We start from the raw sequence: 9,839 nt of genomic DNA on the forward strand, positions 1-9,839 counted from the left end.
AGAGTGGAGAGTAGAGAGTAGAGAGTGGAGAGTAGAGACTGGAGAGTAGAGAGTGGAGAGTAGAGACTGGAGAGTGGAGAGTGGAGAGTGGAGAGTAGAGAGTGGAGAGTAGAGAGTAGAGAGTGGAGAGTAGAGAGTGGAGAGTAGAGAGTAGAGAGTGGAGAGTAGAGAGTGGAGAGTGGAGAGTAGAGAGTGGAGAGTAGAGAGTGGAGAGTAGAGACTGGAGAGTAGAGAGTGGAGAGTAGAGAGTGGAGAGTGGAGAGTGGAGAGTGGAGAGTGGAGAGTAGAGAGTGGAGAGTAGAGACTGGAGAGTAGAGAGTAGAGAGTGGAGAGTAGAGAGTGGAGAGTAGAGACTGGAGAGTAGAGAGTGGAGAGTAGAGACTGGAGAGTAGAGACTGGAGAGTAGAGAGTGGAGAGTAGAGACTGGAGAGTGGAGAGTAGAGACTGGAGAGTAGAGAGTGGAGAGTAGAGAGTAGAGAGTAGAGAGTGGAGAGTGGAGAGTGGAGAGTAGAGTGTGGAGAGTAGAGAGTGGAGAGTGGAGAGTAGAGAGTGGACAGTAGAGACTGGTGAGTAGAGACTGGAAAGTGGAGAGTAGAGAGTGGAGAGTAGACAGCAGAGACTGGAGAGTAGAGAGTGGAGAGTAGAGAGTAGAGAGTAGAGACTGGAGAGCAGAGAGTGGAGAGTGGAGAGTAGAGAGTGGAGAGTAGAGACTGGAAAGTGGAGAGTAGAGAGTGGAGAGTAGAGAGTAGAGACTGGAGAGTAGAGAGTAGAGACTGGAGAGTAGAGAGTAGAGAGTGGAGAGTGGAGAGTAGAGAGTAGAGAGTGGAGATTAGACAGTAGAGAGTAGAGAGTAGAGACTGGAGAGTGGAGAGTAGAGAGTGGAGAGTAAAGAGTGGAGAGTAGAGACTGGCGAGTGGAGAGTGGAGAGTGGAGAGTAGAGAGTGGAGAGAAGAGAGTAGAGAGTGGAGAGTAGAGAGTAGAGAGTAGAGACTGGAGAGCAGAGAGTAGAGAGTGGAGAGTAGAGAGTGGAGAGTGGAGAGTGGAGAGTAGAGAGTAGAGAGTGGAGAGTAGAGAGTAGAGAGTGGAGAGTAGAGACTGGAGAGTGGAGAGTAGAGAGTAGAGACTGGAGAGCAGAGAGTGGAGAGTGGAGAGTGGAGAGTAGAGAGTGGAGAGTAGAGAGTAGAGACTGGAGAGTGGAGAGTGGAGAGTGGAGAGTGGAGAGTAGAGAGTGGAGAGTAGAGAGTGGAGAGTAGAGACTGGAGAGTAGAGAGTAGAGAGTACAGACTGGAGAGCAGAGAGTGGAGAGTAGAGAGTGGAGAGTAGAGACTGGAGAGTAGAGAGTAGAGAGTAGAGAGTGGAGAGTAGAGACTGGAGAGTGGAGAGTAGAGAGTGGAGAGTAGAGAGTAGAGAGTAGAGACTGGAGAGTAGAGAGTGGAGAGTAGAGAGTGGAGAGTGGAGAGTGGAGAGTAGAGAGTAGAGAGTGGAGAGTAGAGAGTGGAGAGTAGAGACTGGAGAGTGGAGAGTAGAGACTGGAGAGTGAGTAGAGACTGGAGAGTGGAGAGTAGAGAGTGGAGAGTAGAGAGTAGAGACTGGAGAGTAGAGACTGGAGAGTAGAGAGTAGAGAGTAGAGACTGGAGAGTGGAGAGTAGAGAGTGGAGAGTAGAGACTGGAGAGTGGAGAGTAGAGAGTGGAGAGTAGAGAGTAGAGAGTGGAGAGTAGAGACTGGAGAGTAGAGACTGGAGAGTAGAGAGTAGAGACTGGAGAGTGGAGAGTGGAGAGTGGAGAGTGGAGAGTAGAGAGTGGAGAGTAGAGAGTAGAGAGTGGAGAGTGGAGAGTGGAGAGTAGAGACTGGAGAGTAGAGACTGGAGAGTAGAGAGAAGAGAGTAGAGAGTGGAGAGTGGAGAGTGGAGAGTGGAGAGTGGAGAGTGGAGAGTAGAGAGTGGAGAGTAGAGACTGGAGAGTAGAGAGTAGAGAGTGGAGAGTAGAGACTGGAGAGTGGAGAGTAGAGAGTGGAGAGTAGAGACTGGAAAGTGGAGAGTAGAGAGTGGAGAGTAGAGAGTAGAGACTGGAGAGCAGAGAGTGGAGAGTGGAGAGTAGAGAGTGGAGAGTAGAGACTGGAAAGTGGAGAGTAGAGAGTGGAGAGTAGAGAGTAGAGACTGGAGAGTAGAGAGTAGAGACTGGAGAGTAGAGAGTGGAGAGTGGAGAGTAGAGAGTAGAGAGTGGAGAGTAGAGAGTAGAGAGTGGAGAGTAGAGACTGGAGAGTAGAGACTGGAGAGTAGAGAGTAGAGACTGGAGAGTAGAGAGTAGAGACTGGAGAGTAGAGAGTGGAGAGTGGAGAGTGGAGAGTGGAGAGTAGAGAGTAGAGAGTAGAGAGTGGAGAGTAGAGAGTAGAGAGTGGAGAGTAGAGACTGGAGAGTAGAGACTGGAGAGTAGAGAGTAGAGAGTAGAGAGTAGAGACTGGAGAGCAGAGAGTGGAGAGTGGAGAGTAGAGACTGGAGAGTGGAGAGTGGAGAGTAGAGAGTAGAGAGTGGAGAGTAGAGAGTAGAGAGTGGAGAGTAGAGACTGGAGAGTGGAGAGTAGAGAGTAGAGACTGGAGAGTAGAGAGTGGAGAGTAGAGAGTGGAGAGAAGAGAGTAGAGAGTGGAGAGTAGAGAGTAGAGAGTAGAGACTGGAGAGCAGAGAGTAGAGAGTGGAGAGTAGAGAGTGGAGAGTGGAGAGTGGAGAGTAGAGAGTAGAGACTGGAGAGTAGAGAGTGGAGAGTAGAGAGTGGAGAGTGGAGAGTAGAGAGTAGAGAGTGGAGAGTGGAGAGTGGAGAGTAGTGAGTAGAGAGTAGAGAGTGGAGAGAAGAGAGTAGAGAGTAGAGAGTAGAGAGTAGAGAGTGGAGAGTAGAGAGTGGAGAGTAGAGAGTAGAGAGTGGAGAGTAGAGAGTGGAGTGTGGAGAGTAGAGACTGGAGAGTAGAGACTGGAGAGTAGAGACTGGAGAGTAGAGAGTAGAGACTGGAGAGTAGAGAGTAGAGAGTAGAGACTGGAGAGTGGAGAGTGGAGAGTAGAGAGTGGAGAGTAGAGACTGGAAAGTGGAGAGTAGAGAGTGGAGAGTAGAGAGTGGAGAGTAGAGAGTAGAGAGTAGAGAGTGGAGAGTAGAGAGGAGAGAGTAGAGACTGGAGAGTAGAGAGTAGAGAGGAGAGAGGGGAGGGGAGAGACTGGAGAGTAGAGAGTAGAGAGTGGAGAGTAGAGAGTGGAGAGTAGAGAGACTGGAGAGTAGAGAGTAGAGACTGGAGAGTAGAGAGTGGAGTGTAGAGAGGGGAGAGGAGAGAGGGGAGAGAAGAGAGTAGAGAGTAGAGACTGGAGAGTAGAGAGTGGAGAGTAGAGAGTAGAGAGTGGAGAGTAGAGAGTGGAGAGTGGAGAGTAGAGAGTGGAGAGTAGAGAGTGGAGAATAGAGACTGGAGAGTAGAGAGTAGAGACTGGAGAGTGGAGAGTAGAGACTGGAGAGTAGAGACTGGAGAGTAGAGACTGGAGAGTAGAGAGTGGAGAGTAGAGAGTAGAGACTGGAGAGTAGAGACTGGAGAGAGGAGCGTGGAGAGTGGAGAGTAGAGAGTGGAGAGTAGAGACTGGAGAGTAGAGAGTAGAGAGTGGAGAGTAGAGAGTGGAGAGTAGAGAGTGGAGAGTAGAGAGTGGAGAGTGGAGAGTGGAGAGTAGAGAGTGGAGAGTAGAGAGTGGAGAGTGGAGAGTGGAGAGTAGAGACTGGAGAGTAGAGACTGGAGAGTAGAGAGTAGAGAGTGGAGAGTGGAGAGTGGAGAGTAGAGAGTGGAGAGTAGAGAGTAGAGAGTGGAGAGTAGAGACTGGAGAGTGGAGAGTAGAGATTGGAGAGTAGAGAGTGGAGAGTAGAGAGTAGAGAGTGGAGAGTAGAGAGTAGAGAGTGGAGAGTGGAGAGTGGAGAGTAGAGAGTGGAGAGTAGAGAGTGGAGAGTAGAGACTGGAGATTAGAGAGTAGAGAGTAGAGACTGGAGAGTAGAGAGTGGAGAGTGGAGAGTAGAGAGTGGAGAGTAGAGACTGGAAAGTGGAGAGTAGAGAGTGGAGAGTAGAGATTAGACAGTAGAGACTGGAGAGTAGAGAGTAGAGAGTAGAGACTGGAGAGTAGAGAGTAGAGAGTAGAGACTGGAGAGTAGAGACTGGAGAGTAGAGAGTAGAGAGTGGAGAGTGGAGAGTAGAGAGTGGAGAGTAGAGAGTGGAGAGTAGAGAGTGGAGAGTAGAGACTGGAGAGTAGAGAGTAGAGAGTGGAGAGTGGAGAGTGGAGAGTAGAGAGTAGAGAGTGGAGAGTAGAGACTGGAGAGTAGAGAGTGGAGAGTAGAGACTGGAGAGTGGAGAGTGGAGAGTAGAGACTGGAGAGTAGAGAGTGGAGAGTAGAGACTGGAGAGTGGAGAGTGGAGAGTAGAGACTGGAGAGTAGAGAGTGGAGAGTAGAGAGTAGAGAGTGGAGAGTAGAGAGTGGAGAGTGGAGAGTAGAGACTGGAGAGTAGAGACTGGAGAGTAGAGAGTGGAGAGTAGAGAGTGGAGAGTAGAGAGTAGAGAGTAGAGACTGGAGAGTAGAGAGTGGAGAGTGGAGAGTAGAGAGTGGAGAGTAGAGAGTGGAGAGTAGAGAGTGGAGATTAGAGAGTAGAGAGTAGAGACTGGAGAGTGGAGAGTAGAGACTGGAGAGTAGAGAGTAGAGAGTAGAGACTGGAGAGTGGAGAGTGGAGAGTGGAGAGTAGAGACTGGAGAGCAGAGAGTGGAGAGTAGAGAGTAGAGAGTGGAGAGTAGAGAGTGGAGAGTAGAGACTGGAAAGTGGAGAGTAGAGAGTGGAGAGTAGAGATTAGACAGTAGAGACTGGAGAGTAGAGAGTAGAGAGTAGAGACTGGAGAGTAGAGAGTAGAGAGTAGAGAGTGGAGAGTGGAGAGTAGAGAGTGGAGAGTAGAGAGTAGAGAGTAGAGACTGGAGAGTGGAGAGTAGAGAGTGGAGAGTGGAGAGTAGAGAGTGGAGAGTGGAGAGTGGAGAGTGGAGAGTGGAGAGTAGAGAGTGGAGAGTAGAGAGAGGAGAGTAGAGAGTGGAGAGTAGAGAGTAGAGAGTAGAGAGTAGAGAGTAGAGAGTGGAGAGTGGTGGAGAGTAGAGAGTGGAGAGTAGAGACTGGAGAGTAGAGAGTGGAGAGTGGAGAGTAGAGAGTGGAGAGTAGAGACTGGAGTGGAGAGTAGAGAGTAGAGAGTAGAGAGTAGAGAGTAGAGAGTGGAGAGTGGAGAGTGGAAAGAGTAGAGAGTGGAGAGTAGAGACTGGAAAGTGGAGAGTAGAGACTGGAGAGTATAGACTGGAGAGTAGAGAGTAGAGGTGGAGAGTAGAGTGGAGAGTGGAGAGTAGAGAGTGGAGAGTGGAGAGTAGAGAGTGGAGAGTAGAGAGTGAAGAGTAGAAAGTAGAGAGTAGAGAGTAGAGAGTGGAGAGTGGAGAGTGGAGAGTAGAGAGTGGAGAGTAGAGAGTGGACAGTAGAGACTGGAGAGTAGAGACTGGAGAGTAGAGAGTAGAGACTGGAGAGTAGAGAGTGGAGAGTGGAGAGTAGAGACTGGAAAGTGGAGAGTAGAGAGTGGAGAGTAGAGAGTGGAGAGTAGAGACTGGAAAGTGGAGAGTAGAGAGTGGAGAGTAGAGAGTGGAGAGTAGAGACTGGAGAGTAGAGACTGGAGAGTAGAGAGTGGAGAGTAGACAGTAGAGAGTGGAGAGTAGAGAGTGGAGAGTAGAGACTGGAGAGTGGAGAGTAGAGAGTGGAGAGTAGAGAGTGGAGAGTGGAGAGTAGAGAGTAGAGAGTAGAGAGTGGAGAGTAGAAAGTGGAGAGTAGAGACTGGAGAGTAGAGAGTAGAGAGTGGAGAGTAGAGAGTAGAGAGTGGAGAGTAGAGACTGGAGAGTAGAGAGTAGAGACTGATGAGTGGAGAGTAGAGAGTGGGGAGTAGACAGTAGAGAGTGGAGAGTAGAGAGTAGAGAGTAGAGAGTAGAGAGTAGAGAGTAGAGAGGGGAGAGTAGAGATTGGAGAGTAGAGAGTGGAGAGTAGAGACTGGAGAGTAGAGAGTGGAGAGTAGAGACTGGAGAGTGGAGAGTGGAGAGTAGAGACTGGAGAGTAGAGAGTGGAGAGTAGAGAGTAGAGAGTAGAGAGTGGAGAGTAGAGAGTGGAGAGTGGAGAGTAGAGACTGGAGAGTAGAGACTGGAGAGTAGAGATTGGAGAGTAGAGAGTAGAGAGTAGAGACTGGAGAGTAGAGAGTAGAGAGTAGAGACTGGAGAGTGGAGAGTAGAGAGTGGAGAGTAGAGACTGGAGAGTAGAGAGTAGAGAGTAGAGACTGGAGAGTAGAGAGTAGAGAGTAGAGACTGGAGAGTGGAGAGTAGAGAGTGGAGAGTAGAGACTGGAAAGTGGAGAGTAGAGAGTGGAGAGTAGAGAGTGGAGAGTAGAGACTGGAGAGTAGAGAGTGGGGAGTAGACAGTAGAGAGTGGAGAGTAGAGAGTGGAGAGTGGAGAGTAGAGAGTGGAGAGTAGAGACTGGAAAGTGGAGAGTAGAGATTGGAGAGTAGAGAGTGGAGAGTAGAGAGTAGAGAGTGGAGAGTAGAAAGTGGAGAGTAGAGACTGGAGAGTAGAGAGTAGAGAGTGGAGAGTAGAGAGTAGAGAGTGGAGAGTAGAGACTGGAGAGTAGAGAGTGGAGAGTAGAGAGTAGAGAGTAGAGAGTAGAGAGTAGAGAGTAGAGACTGGAGAGTGGAGAGTAGAGAGTGGAGAGTAGAGAGTGGAGAGTGGAGAGTGGAGAGTAGAGAGTGGAGAGTAGAGAGTGGAGAGTAGAGAGTGGAGATTAGAGAGTAGAGAGTGGAGAGTAGAGAGTGGAGATTAGAGAGTAGAGAGTAGAGAGTAGAGACTGGAGAGTGGAGAGTAGAGAGTGGAGAGTAGAGAGTAGAGAGTAGAGAGTAGAGAGTAGAGAGTAGAGACTGGAGAGTGGAGAGTAGAGACTGGAGAGTAGAGAGTGGAGAGTAGAGACTGGAGAGTGGAGAGTGGAGAGTAGAGACTGGAGAGTACAGAGTAGAGACTGGAGAGTAGAGACTGGAGAGTGGAGAGTAGAGAGTGGAGAGTAGAGAGTGGAGAGTAGAGAGTAGAGAGTGGAGAGTAGAGTCTGGAGAGTAGAGAGTAGACAGTAGAGACTGGAGAGTAGAGAGTAGAGAGTAGAGACTGGAGAGTAGAGAGTAGAGAGTAGAGACTGGAGAGTAGAGACTGGAGAGTAGAGAGTAGAGAGTGGAGAGTGGAGAGTAGAGAGTGGAGAGTAGAGAGTGGAGAGTAGAGACTGGAGAGTAGAGAGTAGAGAGTAGAGAGTGGAGAGTGGAGAGTAGAGAGTGGAGAGTAGAGACTGGAGAGTAGAGAGTGGAGAGTAGAGACTGGAGAGTAGAGAGTGGAGAGTAGAGAGTGGAGAGTAGAGACTGGAGAGTAGAGACTGGAGAGTAGAGAGTGGAGAGTAGACAGTAGAGAGTGGAGAGTAGAGAGTGGAGAGTAGAGAGTGGAGAGTAGAGACTGGAGAGTGGAGAGTAGAGAGTGGAGAGTAGAGAGTGGAGAGTGGAGAGTAGAGAGTAGAGAGTGGAGAGTAGAAAGTGGAGAGTAGAGACTGGAGAGTAGAGAGTAGAGAGTGGAGAGTGGAGAGTAGAGACTGGAGAGTAGAGAGTGGAGAGTAGAGAGTAGAGAGTAGAGAGTAGAGACTGGAGAGTGGAGAGTAGAGAGTGGAGAGTAGAGAGTGGAGAGTGGAGAGTGGAGAGTAGAGAGTGGAGAGTAGAGAGTGGAGAGTAGAGAGTAGAGATTAGAGAGTAGAGAGTAGAGACTGGAGAGTGGAGAGTAGAGAGTGGAGAGTGGAGAGTAGAGAGTGGAGAGTAGAGACTGGAGAGTGGAGAGTGGAGAGTGGAGAGTAGAGACTGGAGAGCAGAGAGTGGAGAGTGGAGAGTAGAGAGTGGAGAGTAGAGACTGGAAAGCGGAGAGTAGATAGTAGACAGTAGAGACTGGAGAGTAGAGAGTGGAGAGTGGAAAGTGGAGAGTAGAGAGTGGAGAGTAGAGACTGGAGCGTAGAGACTGGAGAGTAGAGAGTAGAGAGTGGAGAGTAGAGAGTGGAGAGTAGAAAGTGGAGAGTAGAGACTGGAGAGAAGAGAGTAGAGAGTGGAGAGTAGAGAGTGGAGAGTAGAGACTGGAGAGTAGAGAGTAGAGAGTGGAGAGTAGAGACTGGAGAGTAGAGAGTAGAGAGTAGAGACTGGAGAGTAGAGAGCAGAGAGTAGAGAGTGGAGAGTAGAAAGTGGAGAGTAGAGACTGGAGAGTAGAGAGTAGAGAGTGGAGAGTAGAGAGTAGCGAGTGGAGAGAAGAGACAGGAGAGTAGAGAGTGGAGAGTAGAGAGTGGAGAGTGGAGAGGGGAGAGTAGAGAGTGGAGAGTAGAGAGTGGAGAGTAGAGAGTGGAGAGTAGAGAGTGGAGAGTGGAGAGTGGAGAGTGGAGAGTGGAGAGTAGAGAGTGGAGAGTGGAGAGTAGAGAGTGGAGAGTAGAGAGTGGAGATTAGACAGTAGAGAGTAGAGAGTGGAGAGTGGAGAGTAAAGAGTGGAGAGTAGAGAGTAGAGACTGGAGAGTGGAGAGTAGAGAGTGGAGAGTAGAGAGTGGAGAGTAGAGAGTGGAGAGTGGAGAGTGGAGAGTGGAGAGTAGAGAGTGGAGAGTAGAGAGTGGAGAGTGGAGAGTGGAGAGTGGAGAGTAGAGACTGGAGATTAGACAGTAGAGAGTAGAGAGTAGAGACTGGAGAGTGGAGAGTAAAGAGTGGAGAGTAGAGACTGGCGAGTGGAGAGTGGAGAGTGGAGAGTAGAGACTGGAGAGCAGAGAGTGGAGAGTGGAGAGTAGAGAGTGGAGAGTAGAGACTGGAAAGTGGAGAGTAGAGAGTGGAGAGTAGAGAGTAGACAGTAGAGACTGGAGAGTAGAGAGTAGAGAGTAGAGAGTAGAGACTGGAGAGCAGAGAGTGGAGAGTAGAGAGTGGAGAGTAGAGACTGGAAAGTGGAGAGTAGAGAGTGGAGAGTGGAGAGTAGAGACTAGAGAGTGGAGAGTGGAGAGTAGAGAGTGGAGAGTGGAGAGTAGAGAGTGGAGAGTGGAGAGTAGAGAGTGGAGAGTAGAGAGTAGAGACTGGAGAGTAGAGACTGGAAAGTGGAGAGTAGAGAGTGGAGAGTAGAGAGTGGAGAGTAGAGACTGGAGAGTAGAGACTGGAGAGTAGAGAGTAGACAGTAGAGAGTGGAGAGTAGAGAGTGGAGAGTAGAGAGTGGACAGTAGAGACTGGAGAGTAGAGACTGGAGAGTAGAGAGTAGAGACTGGAGAGTAGAGAGTGGAGAGTGGAGAGTAGAGACTGGAAAGTGGAGAGTAGAGAGTGGAGAGTAGAGAGTGGAGAGTAGAGACTGGAGAGTAGAGACTGGAGAGTAGAGAGTAGACAGTAGAGACTGGAGAGTAGAGAGTGGAGTGTAGAGAGTGGAGAGTAGAGAGTAGAGACTGGAGAGTGGAGAGTGGAGAGTGGAGAGTGGAGAGTAGAGAGTGGAGAGTAGAGAGTGGAGAGTAGAGACTGGAGAGTAGAGACTGGAGAGTAGAGAGTAGACAGTAGAGACTGGAGAGTAGAGAGTGGAGTGTAGAGAGTGGAGAGTAGAGAGTGGAGAGTAGAGAGTAGAGAGTGGAGAGTGGAGAGTAGAGAGTGGAGAGTGGAGACTAGAGAGTGGAGAGTAGAGACTGGAGAGTAGAGACTGGAGAGTAGAGAGTAGACAGTAGAGACTGGAGAGTAGAGAGTGGAGTGTAGAGAGTGGAGAGT

Source organism: Hemibagrus wyckioides, linkage group LG25 (assembly GCF_019097595.1).
Source record: "Hemibagrus wyckioides isolate EC202008001 linkage group LG25, SWU_Hwy_1.0, whole genome shotgun sequence".
NCBI lineage: Eukaryota > Metazoa > Chordata > Actinopteri > Siluriformes > Bagridae > Hemibagrus > Hemibagrus wyckioides.